We start from the raw sequence: 21,133 nt of genomic DNA, 5'->3' as shown, positions 1-21,133 counted from the left end.
TATAGAGCGACAACAAAACATTCGAAAGTGGTCTCTGTTGCCAGACGTCTGTAAAAATCTTTGCTGAATGCTCAGTGAAACTTGGAAATGGGGCGGCTGTGGAAAAAGATATCCATGGAAAGCAGCATATTGGATGAACACTCCTCTTCCTCCAAGGTGGTCAGGAGGGGGTGGGGGTGGGGGGCAGTGTGTGTTGAACGTAGCAGAAAGGGCAGGCGCTGGAGAGAGGACTTTCCAGCCAGGTTGGAGAGAAAGGGAATAGCTTACAGAAAAGAGAAAACAAAAACAAAACCAAAAAACAAATACAATGGTGTGGAGAAGCCAAACCAAGAGCTTTACCAACAGTGAGGACTCAGGTAGAGAAGGAACTAGAGACACAAGTAACACAAGAGAGTGAATAACACTGCACACCACGCTGTAGAGTCTGGGTGGTTTTCTGGAGACAACTGGGGAAAAAACAGATGGCTGAGCAAAGGAAGGACAGGATTTAGAGTCATGTTCCTACACCGTACAAAATGCAGGGGTGGGGGCATGAATTACAGGATGGGGGGGATCAGTACGAGTCCCCTGAAGTAGATCACACCTAAGCCAAGGTCGTGACAGAGGGAATGGGAGGAAGGAGGTGGGTAAGGGATGCTGAGAAGATGGAATGTTCTGGTTTGGAGACAAATTGGATAGGGAAGACAGAGGCAGCAAGCAGACCCTGTATTTTTAGACCCCGATGACTGGGGTCATTAATCAACACAATACAGACTCAAGCAGAGTAAATATGATGATTGCAGATTTTACATGGAGAAATGTCTAGCAATAAAACAGTCATTTATTCAAAGCTCACCATGGGCCAACTACATTCTCAGCCCTTTATGCATATTAGCTCATGTACTCATCAAGGAAGCTCCAGGAGACAGGCATAGTATCCCCCTTTTACGGTGGGAGAACAGAGGCCAAGGTCATGTAGGGAGTAGAGACTTGAACAGAGACCATGATTTTGTATTCTATTTTCAAACTGTCAACAGGAGGCTGCCGATGTGGGGCAGAGACCTAGGAAAATAAGCAGCACAAGAGACAGAAATCTGGGAGAAGTAATGGCAGCCCAGGAAGAGCTAAGCAGAGAGTGGAGAATGGAATCCAGATCTTTGGCTTCTTGCTTCGGTTTCAACCGCAGATCTGAATTCAATAAAAGTGACTAACAATAGCCTGTGATAAATGACCTGAATTCAGAAACCATGACTTTGAGAAATAAAGAGGCTGATCCTTTGTTTTTCTTCCGTCCCACACTCTTGCCATTTTGATCTCCCCTTTTCAAATTCCCAGCAATCTGTTTCACAATGATCGGGGATTAACTGTCTAACTGGGAGGACTTCCAGATCAATCCGAGTATAATCAGGAGAGAGAAATCATACAGTAATTTGAACAGTAAAAAGTTAATGTAAAAAAAGTATTAATGATAAAAGCGGTTAGATTTCCAAGGGACCAGTTAAAAAGCAGTGAAAGGAGGTTTAAAGAATTCAGGAAAAGCACTCGTAAGGAAGAGCCACTACCTGTAGAGAGGAGACAGCATCCCCAGCTTGCCCCAGGGCTGAGATCGGACCTTGTTAGAAAGGGCATAGCTGTCGTTCAATGGATGGCAGAGGAGACACTGGTGGGCACCTTCTAGAGGGCTGTGAAAACCTGTTTGTGGGAGGGGTCTCGCCAGAGGCACTGTAGTATGAGGACGAGGTTCTGGGGAAGCTGCTGGCTGCAGCATGCTACAGGCAGTGAGCAGTGCCGGGGCCCAAGAGCCTCTGCTACAAAGCCTCCTACAGCAGTGCCGGAGAAGCCCCCGGCCACCGTGTGCTACAGAGCTGAGCTGGAGAAGCTGCCGACACTGCATGAGCCTGGAGAAAGCTAGGCATGCGACAGGAGCCTGCCAGGCAAGCACACCAGACCCAGGAGGCAAAACCCTTCTCCTCCCGCAGAGACTCTCCAGCAGCCTCTGTTGACAAAATGGCAGCGTCGGCTGGCTCAGGAAAAATATTTCAAAGGATCCGGATCCATCTTTACAGAGCAGCCAAAACATCTGAATTTGGAGCTGAGAGTCCGTAGCTCGCACAATTTCCTGGTAAAGTAGGTCCATCTCCTCTGATGACCTTTTAAAAGCCATTCAACTTCGTTTGCGGGTGGCGTTATTGTTGTTGGGGGAGGAGGAGGTTGTTGTTGGTGGTATTAAGAGAGAGTTCGATTTTAAAAAACCAGAACTTTCTCATTCCTTTCTAAATCTAAAAGTCTAGATTGTGTAACCAGACTGCCATGTTCTAACCGAGAACTAAGAACTTAGCACCAGGTGGGGCACAGAATCCTTCAAATTGGACCATGTGGCTTGAAAGGAACCTCAGGTGCCACCAGCATTCACTTTGCCCATCCATTTCCAACAAGGTGGTCAATAGCATTCCCACACAGAGCTTGTGCTCATTAATAAAGAAGAAGAAACAGAAGTCACTCTTAGTGGAGGGGGGGAGCAGAGTTTAGAAAATACATCTTGAGTAAAACTAAGGCAGTTCATACTCTGGGTCCCCTGTTGACTTTGTTCTAACTTAAAAGAATATTAACCTCTTCTAGTTGAGGCTCTTCCACTTTAAAAACCGGTTAAAATATTAAACATACATAAGAGGTATAGATATTGAAAAAGAAAAACTTGCAGAAATTGCAGTGGTCTCTTTAGAAAACCCAAGAAGCCACCTGGAAAATTATAAGACCAAAATTATGTAAATAGCTGGATTGAAGTTATATAAAATTTAGTAACTCCTATATGAGACTATTAAATATACATTGCATAAACTTCTCTTTCACTACAGCAAGGAAAGAAATTGTGAAAGACCACACAAAAATGTGTGACATGATTAGGTCAATCAAACCAGCAGAAGTAAACCATCCAAGCAAAAAATGTACTTCCAAGATTCCTTAAATATCAGAAGTTCTATTTCTTTAAAGATGGGTCCATCTTTAAAAGCATAGCAGGGAGACAGCATGGGAAGGGTTCCATCAGAGAACCAGGAAGTAGGATGAATTATCAGGAGACAGAAAGCAGAGAGAACCAAACAGACCAAGAAACGAGCAGAGAAAGGAAGAGCTGTCGAGAGAGAACACAGGTGTACTGGTCTCACAGGGCAGGAGCAGGTATAGGAATAGGCTAGCCACCCAGAGCACAGGTTCAGGGGAGGAAGAGGGCCTGGCCATTGCCAGTGAAACCTGAAAAATGAGTTTGGGTCACCTGAAGAGATTGATCCACTAGGGCAGAAATGTTAGGCCTCAGGCTAAAAGCAGAGAACAGCCTTGAAGAAAAGGAATGACTTACCATACACCCTGAAAATCCATTTCCTGACCTCCATGTGGCTAAAGTGGTCATGTTCTAGCCAATGACATTTAAGTGGAAGTCACTAGGTGAGGTTAATATGCTTTAGGCTCTATTTTTAATCCCTTGCCCTTTCCCTTCTTCTGCATTTAGAACTGGATGTAATGGGCGGAGCTATGGCAACCACTCCATGTTCATGAGGAGGTGGGTCATGTCCTGAGCTGGTGGAGTAGAAAGCTAGATGGAGCCCGGGTCCCTGCTGACATTACAGAACCACCGTGCCAGGCCTGGACATCCAGACTTCTAAGCAAAAGAACAACAAACCCTTACCATGTAACCTGGAGCTAGATGTAGTTTCTAACTCAAAAGGTACGTAACTATTTAGCTTTTAAATACGCACATCAAAATTTGCTAAAGAAAACCGACAAATCATCGGTAGGAGATTTTAATATATGGGCTTCCAAAAATCAACTGATCTTAAATTTACAATTAAAAGGCAAAAATGATCAGTTTGGATAGAAAAGCAAGTCTCAATTATGTGCTGTTAGAGACAGAATTTAAATTTTAAAAATACAGGCAAGTAGAAAATAACAAGATGGAAAAAGATAAGGCATGGAAACACTAAGCATAAAAATCAGCCGAAGTAGACAAGGAATATTACAGGGAAAATGAGAATCATTTCATAGGATAAGACGGTCATTTCATCAAGACCTAATTCTAAATGTGACATACCCAATAGAGCTTCAAAACACATGCAGTAAAAGTTGACCGAACTCAAAAAGAGAAATAAACAATCTACAATCATAGTTGGAGAATTTGCCATTCTTTGCTCAGCAATCATTGGGAGTGGGGCTGGGGGGAGGGGACAGAAAGTAAGGACCTAAAACACTAGCTAACACTAGCTAACAACTCACCTTACTGACCTTTCTAGAACACTCTACCCAACAACTGTAGAATGCACTATCTCCTCTAAGGCACATGAAATACTCATCAAGATAGACACTTATCCCAGACCAAAAATCAATTGCTATAGCGAGCAAAACGGGAAATAATTTTGAGGATTTAACACAAGTTGGAGCCAACAGATCTACATGGAACATATCACAACAGGGACCCCCCCCAAAAAAAAAATCTTTTCAAACCTTAGGAGTCAGTATTGAAAATTGAACATGGATCTGGCTGTGCTGGGCAGCCTCCAAGATGAGCCCCAGTGACCATCATCTCCCCAGAACCCTGCCTTTGTGTGGTCCCCTTCCACTGAGTATGGTCGGATTTAGTGATTCTCTCCTAATGAATACAAGGAAGAGTTCCTTTTAATGAATAGAATAGGGTGAATGTGATGTAATGAATAGAATAGTCTGCATGTGGTTCCACGTGCTGTAGGCCACCACCCCTCCAAGTGGCCTCCTGCCAACAGCCAGGTGACTGACCCAAAGAAGGTGCTACCCCAGCCCCAGCCAAATCTTCGGATGCCTAGAGTCTCAACCACAGTTCATTGAAACCTCATGAAAGATCCTTAGATAGGATCTCATCTAAGCTCTTTCTATATTCCTGACCCTCAGAAACCGAGATAACAAATACTTCCAACTACGAAGTTGAGGGGGTAACTTGTTACACAACAATAAGTAACTAATACAAGCCACTAAAAGAAAAAATTTTTTCTCCAAACTGAAATTTATACTTGGCCTGACCACAAATACAATTAAATGTTAATGACAAAAATAATTTATTCTTGGAATTTTGAAACCCTTTTAAATGATTCTTGGTTAAAAAGACCAAACTGAATTTACAAACTACTTAGAAATGAATAAAAGTGAAAACACTACATATCAAAGCCCACAGGATGCAGCCAAATTAAGGAATATTTCCAGCTTAAGATCTAGTATTTATTAGAAACCAGGAAAGAATGGAAGAAAACGAAGCACTTGACTCAAGAAACTCGATTGAAAGAGCCAAAAGTATACTCTAAAAATTAAAAAGGAGCTGTAATAAAAATTTTAATATGAATTAAATGTTTTAAATAGTCAATAAAAATCAAACATTCTTTGAGAAGGTGAATGAAAAAGAAATTTGGCATTTCCAATTTCTAACTGGCAGAGAGAGAGAGAGAGAGAGAGAAGATGTAAATAAACATTAGGCATACAAAAAGAAATAATTCGGGGCGCCTGGGTGGCACAGTCGGTTAAGCGTCCGACTTCAGCCAGGTCACGATCTCGCGGTCCCTGAGTTCGAGCCCCTCATCGGGCTCTGGGCTGATGGCTCAGAGCCTGGAGCCTGTTTCCGATTCTGTGTCTCCCTCTCTCTCTGCCCTTCCCCCGTTCATGCTCTGTCTCTCTCTGTCCCAAAAATAAATAAAAAACGTTGAAAAAAAAAAGAAAAAAAAATAAATAATTCCACATAGACTCAAGTTATTTTTTTAAGACTTTATATAATTTTATGCCAAAAACTGGAAAACCCAATTAAAATGGTAATTTTCTAATACCATCCAATAGAACATTCTGCAAAGATGGAAATATTTAGTACCTTCATGGTCAAATGTTAGCCACTAACTACATGCAACTATTGAGCAATTGATATATTGTTAGTGCATCTGAGAAGTGAATTTTTATTTAATTTTCATTAATTTAAATTTAAGTTATCACAAATGGCTGGTAGCAACTATAATTGAAAGAGTAGCCAAAGACACACTCCAAAAACATATTCGAGCCTTGGATGTCTCTTAATAGGGAAGTTCTAATAAACCTTGTAAACAAAATCTGTGTTTTAAGTTTGCAGAGTATAGAAACAGACCTCCAAAATTCCCAGTTATTTCTTCAAAGCTAGCTCTAATACCAAATTCCAACAAGCATGTACACAGATTTTGTGTGTGTATAAATCTTGTTTATAGACATATGCTGCAGTAAAATCACGATCCCAACATCTCTGTGACTAGGAGTCAGCAAACTTATAGCCTATGCACCCAATCTGGCCTTTTATTGTTTTCATATGGTCCATGGCTAAAAAATGGTTTTTATCTTTTTTAATGGTTGGAAATCAGCTTTTCCCACAGGCTTGGTAAGCTCTCTTAATTCAACCTAAAATTACAAGGCAGGGTGCACCTGCGTGGCTCAGTTGGTTAAGTGACCAACTTTGGCTCAGGTCATGAACTCCCAGTTTAGGAGTTCAAGCCCCGCATCCAGCTCTGTGCTAACAGCACAGAGCCTAGAGCCTGCTTCAGATTATGTGTCCCCCCACACACACCCTCAAATAAATAAATAAAACATTAAAAAATTATATAAATAAAATAAAGTTACAAGGCAGAACATCACGTCTATGAGAAAAGTATACAAAAATGATTTCACTTCTCCTTACAGCCCTTCAGGCTATAAATCTATGGAAACTGAAGCACAAAGAGGTAAAGTAACCTGCCTAAATTCATACAGCAAGTTATTGTCAAGTTATGCCAATAATCATTAAAAAGCAATCTCCCTAGACAATAATAAAGATGGAAGCAAAAGTTAGGTTGCACAGGGGTTGGGGGGTAGGTTGAGAACAAGAAACAGCTTCTTAGAGGAAGTGATGCCTAATTTATCTAAATGATCTGCTTTGTTTTGTTTTAATTCTTTTTTTAATTTTGAGATAGTGCAAGTGGGGGAGGGGGGGGAGAGAGAGAGAGAGAGAGAGATTGAGAGAGAGAGAGAGAGAGAGAGAGAATCCCAAGCAGGTTCCCCACATCAGCCAGCACAGAGCCCGATGTGGGGCTCGAACCCACAAACCAGGGGATCGTGACCCAAGCCAAAATCAAGAGTCGGACACTTCACAGACTTGAGCCACCCGGTGCCCCTAAGTGATCTGCCTTTCAAGCAATCGCCATGCTCAGTGAAAAGCCTGGGCTCACGGGCAGATGCCAGTGTTAGGCAGTACTTATCTGCGTGAACAGACATTTTTAAAAGCGAAATACGTGAAACTTTATTATAGATCAGCATTGACAAATACATACATAGTGACTAATGCAAGGTGATTATCAGCCGGTGGTAGACTTTCTGACATCACCAGAGGGGACCTTGCCAGCCTCTGTCCCCTCAAACCAAGGAGGCTCTGGCAGAGGCAACGGATCCCAGTGGCAAGCAGCTCAATTAGTAACAGCCGTCTCTTCGCTTCATGGAAAGGGAACCTGATTTCCCTGCAAGTGTAATATATTTGATCATTAAAGACTCTGAAAGCTCCATGGAATAATGAAACAGTGGGAGAACAGAAACATGAAAAGATCATGTTGGGTGGCAATCGACCAGCCCCAGAAAACACAGCTGCAAGAAGGCAAGAATGTAACTGATGGAAACTTCAGATGCTGTACAACTTTCCAGCAGCACAGGTCAAAGGCGGGCGCTATCTTTCGGCCTCTAGAGAGGCGATTTAAAGCTCCTTATGGGACAACTGAAAGCTCTCATCAGGGTTTCATTAAAGCTGTGTGTGTCACGACTCCTACCGATTTACGACTTGGCCAGTTGGACACTGGGAAACATCCCAGAAACTCAGGTCCCGATCCTGGAGATGAACAGAAGGACACGGAGCCTCTTAACTACAGCCTCAAAGCAGCTTTAATTGAGAAAGTGAAAACGGCACAGGATGGCAGAGCCCAAGGCCCCCCGCCAGGAGAGCCATAGTGAGGCCGGTGAGGAGTGGGGGTGGAGAAAGGATCTAGCGGAGCGCTGCTTCTAAAGCCGCGTGGATCCCACACGCTTTTATCCACACCTGGGCGGGGAATACCCGCCTCACACACAGCTCCTCATCTCTCAGCTCAAGCCGGCGCACTGTGCACCTACTGTGTGCCGGGAGCGTGCGGAGAACGGAGTACACAGAGATGAACAAGACACACGGGGCCCCAACTCTCCTGGCCTAATCCGGAGCGACGTTTTTCTATCCAAGGCCAGAGAACAAATAATTGAGGCTTTCTAGGCCCTGGGGTCACAACTACTCAGGTCTGCCTTCACAGCCTGACGGCGCTATATATAAACGAAGGTCACATGTCAATGAATAGGCATGGCTGTGCTCCAATAAAACTTTGTTTACAAAAGCAGTGGCTGGATAGGACCCACAGGCAGTAGTCTGCCAACCTCAGATCCAGAAGGCCAGTAAACACAGTTAATCGCTACAATGACTGGAGACGGCTGCGGATTAAGTGCTGTTGGACATAATTTATAGATTTTTCCTCCTGTAATCCTCACAACCCTCTGAGCTAGTATCATGCCCGTTTTACAGATGAGAAAACTAAGGCATAGAAATGTGAATAACTCAAAGTCACACAAGTAGCAAATGGAATGAATGAGGCTTGGAGCCCTGCAGCTCCAGACCTTAGATACAAAAACACTGCCTAGCACCACACCAGCTCTCCCGTGCCGAATCAGCCCCTCAAAAGCCCACGTGTGGTTTGAACGTTAGGAAGAAAAGGAATAGGGTGGCATGAAACAGTTGGGCCTACGCTAGGTAAGCTTGTTGGGGAATGGTTGTACCTTAAAGCATGAGAAATGGTCACCCAGGAACATAGCGGGGAGGAGAGAACATTTTGGGCTGCATTCGTTTTCTATGGCTGCTGTTCAAATGCCCACGCACTTAGCCCCTCAAAACAACAACAATTTGCCACCTCACAGTTCTGCAGGTCAGAATCGAGGGTGTCTACGGATGTCTCCGCTCGAGGCCAAAATGCAGGCATCAGCTGGCTGAGTTCTATCGAAAGCCTCCATGGGAGAACGGGCTTCTAAGCTCAGGTTGCTGGCAGAACTTAACTTTACTTGCTTGTGCTCAGGGGGCCGAGTTCCTGCCTTCTCACTAGCGGTCAGCCAGGGACTCCTCTCAGTTCATCCTGTGGCCACCTCCATCTCTAAACCAGCAACAGAGCATGGAGCCCACACGTGTTGGTCATCCCTGCCTCATACTGCATCCCTCCTGCCTCCGACTGGAGGAAGTTCTCTGCTATTAAGGGCTCACGTGATGAAATCGCACCCACCTGGACGACAAAGGCCACTCCCTACTTTAAGGTCTATAGCATTAATGGCACCTGTTGCTGTCCAACAAAACCTAGCAGTGGTTTAGGGAGGAGGCAGTGCTTATCTCTGGAGTCCCCTCTGCCTACCCCCACAGGCAGAGGGAACAACGCATGCAAAGGCCTTGGCATAGGAGCTGAAAGAAGACCAGTGTGGCCAGAAGATGGGACAGCGAGGAAGGAACTCGACTGGCCCAGGCTGGAGGGTGGCCAGGGCCTGGATGCCACGAGCTTTGCAAGCCATTAAGAAGTCAAGATTTTGTTTACGTGCTATGAGGAGCTATGAAAGGCTTATAAATGGGGGAAATATGTCAGGTTCGCTTTTTTTTTTTTAATGATCAGCTACTGGGTAGAGAATGGATGGGGGAGGGGCAAGAGCGTGAAGTGGGGAGACAGGTGGTGACTGCGGTGTTCTGGATGCATGATGGCGGGGGTGGGGGGGAGCCTGGGACAGTGTTAGCAATGGAGGTGGAGGGAAGGAGGAGACACGAAACATGTTTTCGAGGAGATTATCGATGGATTGGCAAGTGAGCTGTTAAGGGTATGAAGAAAAGACACTAGAACAGGTTTGGGGTTGAATATCAAGAGCTCGGCCTTGAACCTGCATTGCCAATGTGGCGCTTAGGCATCTAAGCAGCTCTATAAAGTAGGCAACGTATGATTTGAAAGGCAAGCAGATACCACAGAGTTCTACCCACCCCAAGACACTTTTCCAACAGTCACAGTGGTTTGAAATGCCCATTACTGGCTTCATTTCATTGGAGAAAGGCTTTGGGTCTCCAGGGGGGGGTGCTAACAAATGGCCTACAGCATACTATGGACTCACACACGACCATAGTTCAGGTGATGGGATCTGAAAGCCCTCTCCTTAGGAGGCTGTGAGCCTGGAGGGAGGGAAGGAGGTACGGAGGAGGGCACAGGATGGGACATTTTTGATGATGAGAGACAAGCCCGGGGCAGGCCCTGGGAGGTGGCCAGAGTGGAAGGCGTCTCAGGAGGAGACTGTCAATTAGGGCCTGCATGACAGACCTGAACCAAACCCCCTTGTATTCAGCCCAAATCGCCGACTGCAGAGACAAAGATGTCAATTTAAGACAAGCAGCGGAGATTTCTGTGAGGCGGCGTTTCTCCTGCAGAGGGACAGCCATACTGGCTTAGGCAGAATCCATTTCCACTGCCTGCCGGAAAGGTACACGCACAGCCTCCCTGAGGATGTCTCAAGCTGACCAGAGAAAGTCAGCGTGACGTGGCACAGGCCTCAACACGCAGCTGTGTCAGGGAGGACAAGGTTTTCAGTTCAGTTCCCAGTATGCCTCGCTCTCGAGCCTCTCCCCCACCTGAGGATATGGGGGTGCCACCTCCCCCAGAAATTTCCTTCCTTTCAGCCCAGCGCAAACTTTAGGAGTCAGACTACATGGTTTTGCAGCCCAGCTTTGCCATTTATTGTGTAACTTGAGGCAAGTCACTTCACCTCTCTGTGCCTAAGGTTTCTCATCTACAAACTGCTCATGGCAAGAAGGAGCATTTGTGAGGAGCTCTGCAGACTGGCTACCTGGAGAAACCAGCATACCTGGTGAAAACTATTTAAAAACAACCGATTTCCTCTGGAAATTATTTCAAGGGCCCATAGCAAACGAAGAAACATTTATTCAAGAAAATCTACTGAAGCCATGAGCAACAACGTGGATGGAACCATTCACTTCATTATGCTAAGTGAAATAAGTGAGAGACAGGCAAATATCCTATGATTTCACTCATATGTGGAATCTGAGAAACTTAACAGATGACCAGAGGGGAAGGGTAGAAAAAATAAGACAAAAACAGAGAGGGAGGCAAACCATAAGAGACTCTTAAATACAGAGAGCAAGCTGAGGGTTGATGCGGGTGGGGGAAGTCAGTGGTGGGCATTGAGGAGGGCAATCGGAATGAGCACTGGGTGTCAAATGTAAGAGATGAATCACTGGGATCTACTCCTGAAGGCAAGACTACATAGTATGTTAACTAACTTGAGAATAAATTTAAATAAGGAAGGAAGGAAGAAGGAAGGGAGGAAGGGAGGAAGGAAGGGAGGAAGGAAGGAAGGAAGGAAGGAAGGGAGAGAGGGAGGGGGGAATAAAATCTACTGGAACTTGCTAAGAACTGTAGAAGTTTGTGGCCCCTGAACCACTACTCCCTCTCTTCCCCCACCCAGCTCAGCTCCTACCCCCAACCATCCACTCTGGGTAGCTGTGGCCAAAAAAGAGGGCTCCCTCTCCCCTCAGCTTCTAAATAAGGATATGGCTCACTGAAGGGTGCAGGTGGCCAGCATTCCTCATTCCTTCCAACTTCTATTGAAGAGGCTACATTCCTGGTGGGCTCAGTCAAGACATCAGGGGCTTCCTTTCCTGCACCCATTCCCCCAGTCAGAAGGATGGACACTTGATTCAGGGCTCATCAGAACAGGAATACTGGGGCCCCCATTGTCCCTCCCCAGCTCACTCATAGGACAGAGGCTCCACACTGACAGAGGCAAGCCCAGAAGGCCAGAGGCTACTGCCCACCCAGTGACTGGAGTAGTGGTTCAGAGAATTTTTCTGGAGGGAAGTAGCAGTCCCCAAAGGAATCAACCTTATTTGAAACAGCATGGGAAAGTTTGAGCCTAAGGGTTATCTTGGAAACAAGGAGATTTGGGTCCTACAAAAATGAGAGAGGGATGGTAGCTCTTCTTAATTAAGAGAAACAAGCTAAACCACAGGCCAGCCAGTTCATCAGAGAGAATCAAGGAAAGAGACAGCTAAGCAGAGCCTTACTGGGATCAGAACAAACCTCAAAGCCTGGCCTCCAAAACTACCCCTACCCTAGTGAACTTGGAGCAGATGTGGGGCAACCAATGCCCCAGGGCAGTGTTGAAAACAATAGAGCAATCAGCCAGCCAGTGATTAGTGGAGCCTAAGAGCTGAGTGTGATACCAAGTGAGACGGATGCTTTACATCGAGATGGGGAGAGACACAAAGAGAGCCCAGCTGAAACCCCACATCCCAGGGTAAGTGTATACACACCCTTCACTTGCCCAATCATTTCACTTTCTCCCTCTGAATGAAGGAAGTCAATAATTAAAATGAGTAACGCAGAGATGAAGAATAATTCTAAGTCATCATATTCATAATATTATGTTCAAATTAGATCAGGTTTGGCAAAACACTTTGCAAACTGTAAAGTACACCCTATATGTTAGGTATAGTTATTACTCAGCAGGGTAACCAATATAAGATAGTAATTAAGAGGACAAATTCTAGGGTGAGGCGTGTGAGTTCAAAACCCAAAGCCATCACTTCTTGGCTTTGGGGGTTACCTAACTTCTCTGAGACTCAGTTACCTCATCTGTATCTCCCAGAGAAAATGCTTATAAAGACTGGTACCCAAGGGTGCCTGAGTGGCTCAGTCGGTTAAGCGTCCAACTTCAGCTAAGGTCATGATCTCACGGTTCCTGAGTTCAAGCCTCGCATCGGGCTCTGTGCTGACAGCTCAAAGCCTGGAGCCTGCTTTGGTTTCTCTCTCTCTCTCTCTCTCTCTCTCTCTCTCTCTCCCTCCCTCTCTCTCCCTCTCTCAAAAATAAACATTAAAAAATTTTTTAATATTAAAAAAAAAGACTGGTACCCAGCCAGTGGCACCTAGTGATAGTTGTGACCTAAACAAAGAAGCAGTTCTAAAATCCTACCAGGTCACGGCAGAAGCCAAATTTCCTGGACCCAAAGCCAAATCTGAACATAAAAAATTAACGCTAATTCATTAACTTGTTGGAAACAAACACAATCTAAGGAACAACATACCTGCCCCTTTAAAAAAATTCAGTCATTCATCTGTTAGATATTGCTGGTACATTTCCATATTCCCAAGAAGGTTTCACTTTATAAAGATGGTTCTTAGGGTGCATTGGAAGGATATTTACTGATGATGTACAGTGATGTGCATTGTAAGGCTTTTGATTGACAATAGAAAGACTTTCAACAGTTTCTCAGAGGCACTAAGGGATTATTCTTTCGTCCTTTAATAGAGCTTATGCGAACATTACTTAACTGGAGCCATGTTGCTTCTGGTGGGCGCATGAAGTGCCCTTTTTGAGTTTATACCTCAGTCTGGTCCCTGTCTGACCACTTTGTTCTCTAGATGAAAAGGTGATTCAATTTCCATAGAAGAAATGGTTTGATGCTTTCAGCCAATTCAAGAGGAAAGCAACACAGCTTTGTTACATTAATACTCTTTTAAGCAAGCTGCCCTAGGAGTTTTCTTTGATCGCAGCCTCTAAAATGGATTTAATGTCTCGTGTTGACCTTCACTAGGTTTCTTGTAGATAATAAATCATCTCCAAGTGGCCCCATATTTACTGAGATATATCACACACTGTGTATGCATTAATTCTTTAACTCTCTTAATTTTACCTACTGAAAACATCCCCAGTAAAATAGTGCTCCATTCTTTCTTTGCATCTCCAAATCCTACAGTGTACAAGTGAAATTTTTACACTGCATATTCGAGGCTGGAGTGCATCTGACTTTTGTCATGAAATAATTTGTTCAGTTCTTCTTGGTAAGTAGCTTTTCCCAAGAAATGTGTTAAACTAGTGGGAGAGAGCCAAAGCATAAGAGACTCTTAAAAACTGAGAACAAACTGAGGGTTGATGGGGGGTGGGAGGGAGGGGAAGGTGGGTGATGGGTATTGAGGAGGGCACCTTTTGGGATGAGCACTGGGTGTTGTATGGAAACCAATTTGACAATAAATTTCATATATTGAAAAAAAAAGAAATGTGTTAAACTTATTGGCATACAGGTACATTTGTACTCACATGATCTACCTTCTTTGAGCATGCAGGTCTGTGCCCTGTGGTCTTCTAGTGAAAAATTAGATCACTGGGTCTAACTTAGAGGTGCCCTTGGGCACCTCTCTCCATCCCCATTGGCATGCTCAAGTTCAGGCTCAGTCGTCTCTTGCCTGGACTAGTGCAGTAGCTTGCTACTGGTTTCCCTGCCTCTAGCCTCAGCCCCTCTAAGCGAGAGGAAGCTTCAGGGGTGGGGCAAACAGCAGGTATAAAGTGTTGCTCCTTCCCAGTAAATTCAAGAAAAGCAAGACGAAAATGAAGAAAAGATGAGTAGGCACGCGTTCAATACTCCTTCCTCTGCGTGTGACTTTTTGTAAGTGAAAGCACTTGGCAACAAGCAAACTTTCATTCCAATGAGCCGAGCACGAGCAAGAGATTCGGTTTCTGCTTAGTTCAAACTTTGCAAACCACATTTAAGACTGAAGTAGTGTAATGCTGTCTCGCTCTGCTGAGACATTTCTGTTGAACTGTGCCTTATGCCCAAAGGCTACTAATGCTCTGTGCTCCCATCTGAGCTCTACTTGGCAGTGAACTGTTCAACAGCAAGTGGCTACGGGCCAGGTGTCTGTAAGGACCTGGGTGCTAAACTATTAATACCCATCGACTTCGATGAGTCCGCTGCAGTAACGCTCAGGAGTAAATCTGATATCGTCTCCACCTGGGAGTGGGAGAAAAAATGGCAGGTAGAGTGGCCACACCATTCTTTTTCTGCCCTCTTGGATTCTGACCAGTGGGGTGCTGGACCTGGCTTGTACCAGCTTGAGAGAGGTGACCGCTAAATTTTCAGGAGTTTTGTGAGCTACTTGTTGAACAGGGGTTATTGAAAAACTAACTTAAGGGCGCCTGGGTCGCACAGTCGGTTGAGCGTCTAACTTAGGCTCAAATCATGATCTCACAGTTCGTGGGTTCCAGCCCCACATTGGGCTCTGTGCTGATAGCTCAGAAACTGGAGCCTGCTTCAGATATTGTATCTCCCTTTCTCTCTCCGCCCATCCCCTGCTCACACTCTGTCTCTCTCTGTCTCAAAAATAAATATTTTTTAAAAAGAAAAAAAGAAAAACTTACGTAGATTTGCAGTTAAACAAATAATGAAAAAACAAAGGCAATGATTACTCAAAACTCATCAGTTCCTAATTACTTCACTACAGCTTATAATTAATTACCAATCGTTTTGAGGTGACTTACACCTGTCGTATCTGCATGGAGAAAATGCTCTCTTCATGGTGTGCTACCGCACATTTCTTCCCAACTCCGCCTTCGGCGATACCACGTTGGCGGCTTGAAATCAGCCATGGTGGGAACAACTACACCGTGGAAATCAGCAAATGACACAAATTAGGGCCTCCCAGGTCCCTTCAGCAGAGTGGGCAGGTAGACATTTAGGACACCACTGGTTCTAACTCACCTCCAGGGGGCAAGACTCTATGGTTGTCAGGTTGTCCTCCACATAGGGAATGTAGGCCCTTAGAGGCAGTGATGGGCCCAAGAAAGGTCACGTAACCCAAACAGACCCAGCCAGAGATGCTTGGAGAGAAGACCAATGTGGATACAGGCAGAGCAAGGATCTTTCTCTCTTTGAGACTGCAAGCTGGAGATAACATGTAAACCTGGAGTTGCTGAAGCAAGAACCAGTTCCTGGAGTTTTCAGACACATGAGTGGAAAAATTCCTTTGGGGCTTGACACATCTGAAGTCCCTTTGTTTCTGTCCTTTGTAGCTGGAAAAGTTCTGACCTACATACCTTTCCAAGTAGGATTTAAGTGGACCACAGGGCTCTGGTTTCGGTTTTGTGCTTATCAAGTAAAAATTGTCAGCGACCCGCCAGGAGGGAATGGGAAAGATCAGAGCAGACAGCAGAGCTGGCTTCCTGCCAACTGGGCACATCCTAACAGCACATCTATTAGTGCAAAGGCTCTGAGCATGCCTTGAAGGAGACTCTGTTTTCAATATCGAGGGACACAAAGTGAAAAAGTCAAATATATGCTAAGCACTGTCACCTCTGGATATGGATCTCATCCTCAGAGTTTGAGAGATAGCAGGCCTGAGATGAGGCAGATAAATTTGTATTTCTATCAAGTTCCCAAGAGACGCTGATGCAACGGGTCCGAGGATTACACTCTGAAAACCGTTATTTGTGCATTAGAAATACAAAGATAGAGGTGGAAGATTCCAGTTAGGAGGGAGGGTCTATTCCCCAGACCCTACCCTCCTCCGGCCCCAGTGTACTGCGTGGGCCCCCAGGGGCCATGTTGAGCCATTTGACTCTGCCATTTGTTCAGAGCTTATCAGAGTTGAGCCAGTTTAATTGTTTTTTCCCAAGAACCGGAAATTTAGAAGAGAGACAGACTAGAAGTCATCAGAGCTGACTCTCAAAGTCACGGCTGAGTCATAGCAGCCTAGAAAGCTGCTCCAGAACTCCTGCTGCCGAAAGACTAGAGGCTAGGAAAACATTGCCTTGGCTAACGACCCTGTCAGAACTCTTATTTTAAGTGCGACACATGAAGTGGAAACTTGAAGGAAATATGCATTTTAATGTCAAACACCATGGAAGGTATGGTGGACACTTAACTGAGGGCAGAGGGGATGTCTGTCTTCTCCAGTTGGCTTGGACACCCCATCCCCACTTAGAACACACCTCCCCACCTTCCCATCTCCCCCAAAAGCTCCAAACGCCTGTACCAGAAAGATAAGGAGGCAAGGGGCTCGACATAGGAAGAGGTGGCTATTTGATGGAGGGGACCACCCTTCTGGGACCTGGTTGCACCCTCCAGCCTGTGACAGAACAATATCATGGAGTAAAAGGACTAGACAAAGCCAGATTCAAATGGGTGCTGGACCCTCCTGGAGGCCTGGGCAGGCCACTGCCCCCTCTCTGCATCAGTTTCCTCACCAGCAAAAAGGAGTGCCCTGGATATGACATAATGAGAATGGCAGCTTACCTCTGTGGTCTTCCACCCCAAAACCTAGAATCAGGAGAAAAACATCAGACAGCTACTGTCTGCACTTAAGGGGCATTCTAAAAATAGATGACTGGTCAGAGTGGCTAAAATGAACAAATCGGGAAACTATAGGTGCTGGCGAGCATGTGGCGAAACGGGAACCCTCTTGCACTGCTGGTGGGAAAGCAAACTGGTGCAGCCACTCTGGAAAACAGTGTGGGAGTTCCTCATAAAATTAAAAATAGATCTACCCTATGACCCAGCAATAGCACTGCTAGGAATTTACCTGAGGGATACAGGAGTGCTGATGCATAGGGGCACTTGTACCCCCATGTTTATAGCAGCACTTTCAACAATAGCCAAATTATGGAAAGAACCTAAATGTCCATCGACTGATGAATGGATAAAGATGTGGTTTATACATACATTGCAATACTACTTGGCAATGAGAAAGAATGAAATCTGGCCATTTGTAGCAATGTGGATGGAACTAGAAGGTATTACACTAAGTGAAGTAAGTCAGTCAGAGAAGGACAGATAATCGTATGTCTTCACTCATATGTGGATCTTGAGAAACTTAACAGAAGACTATGGGGGAAGGGAAGGAGGAAAATAGTTACAAACAGAGAGGGAGGGAGGCAAATCATAAGAGACTCTTAAATACAGAGAACAGACTGAGGGTGGATGGGGGGGCGTTGGGGAGAGGGGAAAACGCATGATGAGTATGAGGAGGGCACTGGTTGGGATGAACACTGGGTGTTGTATGTAAGTGATGAACCATGGGAATCTACCCCAAAAACCAAGAGCACACTTTACACACTGTATGTTAGCCAATTTGACAAGAAATTATATTAAATTAATTAATTAATTAATTTAATTTAAAAAATAAAATTAACTAGTTAAAAAATTAAAAAAATTAAAAATGACCAGGGCACATGGGTAGCTCAGTTGGTTAAGTGTCTGACTTTGGCTCAGGTCATGATCTCACAGTTGATGAGTTTGAGCCCCATGTTGGGCTCTGTGCTGACAGCTCAGAGCCTAGAGCCTGCTTCAGATTCTGTGTCTCCCTCTCTCTGTGTCCCTCCCCTTTTCTTTCTCTCTCTCTCAAAAACAAATAAACATTATATATATATATATAAAATGGCCAAAACTCCTCAAATCCATTAATGTTGTTGAAAACAAGGAGAGTCTGAGAAACTATCACAGCTAAGGAGAGCCTAAGGAACCTGATGGTTAAATGTAATGTGGTATCTTGGATGTGATCCCGGAACAGAAAAAGGGCACTAAGTAAAAAACTAAGGAAATCTGAATGAAGTATGGAATTTGGTTGATAATAATATATCGGTATTGATTCGTTCTTTGGGACAAATGCACCACACTAATGTAAGATGTTAACAATAGCAGAAACAGGCTCTGGGATGTATAGGAATGCTCTGTGCTATCTGCGATTTTTCCATCAATCTACAGCTGCCCTAAAAGTTCATCTTAAAAATGGAAGCACACCTCCTCCTTCGCAGGGCTGTTGGAGGGCTCGAGGAGATATGTGGGGAACAGGTGGTGTGTACAGGGCTCTCAATAAAAATCAGTTCCTTTAAGAAGTCAGTGAGAGGGGCACCTGGGTGGCTCTGTCAGTGGCTCTTGATTTCATCTCAGCTCATGATCCCAGGGTTGTGGGATTGAGCCCACACTGGGCTCTGTGTTGGGCATGGAGTGTGCTTAAGATTTGCCCTCTCCCTCCCATTGTCCCCTCCCTCCCCCCACAAAAAGCCAAGGAGATGACTTACCTGAAAGTTCCAAGAACAAATGTGGTTTAATGGATGCTTCCTCAGCTCCCTACTTCAGCCTCCCTCAATTCATGCTTGCTTGTCCCCATATTGTCCCATCACTCAACCAGTCTTAGATATCAGCACCCACTTATTTTCCATCGAGTGGCCCATAATATGAGCTAATAATAATTTTTTTAAAGAATTAATAAAGCAATATTAAGGTCCTCTTACCTGTTGAAAGCAAAAATCAAATTACAGGGTGTGACTGTATACATCATGTCTTACAACTGTGCTCAAATTATCTCAGAGTCTCATCCGGCCACACCGCACGGCAGCATTCACACGCCCAACAGCGGGTCCCACCAATTCCCTAGGCCATACGTTATCTACAAGCAAGGACGAGTCGCTTGTCCTCTCAAATGCAATGGGGGAGCTTTATCAGAGACAGGACTGCCAGCTGTGACCTCCCTGTCCCCGGCCTGTGATGGCCTGTTGAGACACACAGCTGATAAGAACTGGAAATCTGTCTTGGCACAAATCCACCACCAGGCAGGGGGAACAGAGAAAGCCCCTCGCCCCTGCAATACTAAGGCTACATGAATGCTTCTGAAGACAGAAAGGTGGCCTCGGGCCCCCAGCTGGAAGAGGTGATTTGAGACTATCGGGTCCTCTATTCAGTGTGCAGACTGAATCGAGCCCAGAGCTGCTCGGGGAAAAGGGGAGAAATCATCCTCTGATTACATAAATGGATTTCTTAGGATTGTCTTGCAAAGTCATACTGTCAGTATAGATTCTTCGGCTGCTTTTTAGAAAGGCTCTTTCCCAAGGACATTTGAATCTAGCTTTCTTATTGCTTCTAAAAAGTTCAGTCCAGCTGTTAGTTTATTGGTGGCAGACCACAGGAACCCCCAAATGGCAAGCTTGGCCCCCAGGCCATGTCTGCACCCACGTGCCCAGCAGACTTGAGTGCAGCACAGGGGGCTCAGCGCTGTAGCCAGAGAGCTGGGGACCCACTGCCTCACCCCTCCCAGGGCTCCAGGGGCAGCACAGGGCTCGGCCCTCGGCGCCTGCCACGGGGTGAGCCGGCCAACGCCAGCCACCAGCTCGGAAAGGCCCAGTCCCGGTCTCAGTCTCAGCACCTTTGCCTCATTTCCCTCACCAGCCTATAAGTAAAGGAACGCGGACACAATAAGCCATAAAAGGAAAGACTGGTAGAATTAAGTACTCTGCAACTTTAAAGGTCACTGTAAGAAGGAAGCTATAAAGCTAGAAGGCAAACCACAGCTGACGATATTTGCAGCTTATTTTACTGATGAAGGATCAATATCCATCACCTATCACACGTAAGGATAAAGGATTCTTTATCCTTACAGATCAATAAGAAGAAAAGACAACCCTAAAGAAGCCTGAATTGCCAAAAATAGATGAAATGACACTCAGCTCCACTAATGATGAGGGGGGTTGGCAGATGGCATCCAGGAGGTATGGGGTGGTGAAATAGTAAAGTAGTAATAATGACAGAAGTAGTAATCGTAACAGACGGAGCAAGAGAAAGCCCCCTCACGTGGTTCTGAATAACCTTGGGGGTTGGGGAGGGAAGACCTGCCTTCTCCCTCCAGAGTACCCCCTTCCCCGCCCCCGCCCCAGGCATACAATGAGGGGTTTTGTTTTGTTTTGTTTTGTTTTGTTTTGTTTTGTTTTGTTCTCTCAGTAAAAGAAAAACATCTGAAGCAACCATGGTAAATTACAGTATTTAAGAAAGTTGTGTTGTGGGCACATGCATATTATTTTCTAAAATTTTCTGCATGCTTGAAATATTTCACAATGTTTGTAAAGCTTATAAATGACGAAAAAGGAATGCAACTGTGACATATCATTAAAAACAAGGATAGAGGGGGCGCCTGGGTGGCGCAGTCGGTTAAGCGTCCGACTTCAGCCAGGTCACGATCTCGCGGTCCGTGAGTTCGAGCCCCGCGTTGGGCTCTGGGCTGATGGCTCGGAGCCTGGAGCCTGTTTCCGATTCTGTGTCTCCCTCTCTCTCTGCCCCTCGCCTGTTCATGCTCTGTCTCTCTCTGTCCCAAAAATAAATAAACGTTGAAAAAAAAAATTAAAAAAAAAAACAAGGATAGAGTCAGAAGAGGCCCCCCAGGACGCAAAAGCTCCTCCCTTGGGACAGAGACCTGGAGGCAGATGAGGACAGAGTGGACTCCCCACGCTAATGGCC

This window comes from Prionailurus viverrinus, chromosome D2, assembly GCF_022837055.1.
Source record: "Prionailurus viverrinus isolate Anna chromosome D2, UM_Priviv_1.0, whole genome shotgun sequence".
NCBI lineage: Eukaryota > Metazoa > Chordata > Mammalia > Carnivora > Felidae > Prionailurus > Prionailurus viverrinus.
This window is presented reverse-complemented; position numbering follows the sequence as displayed.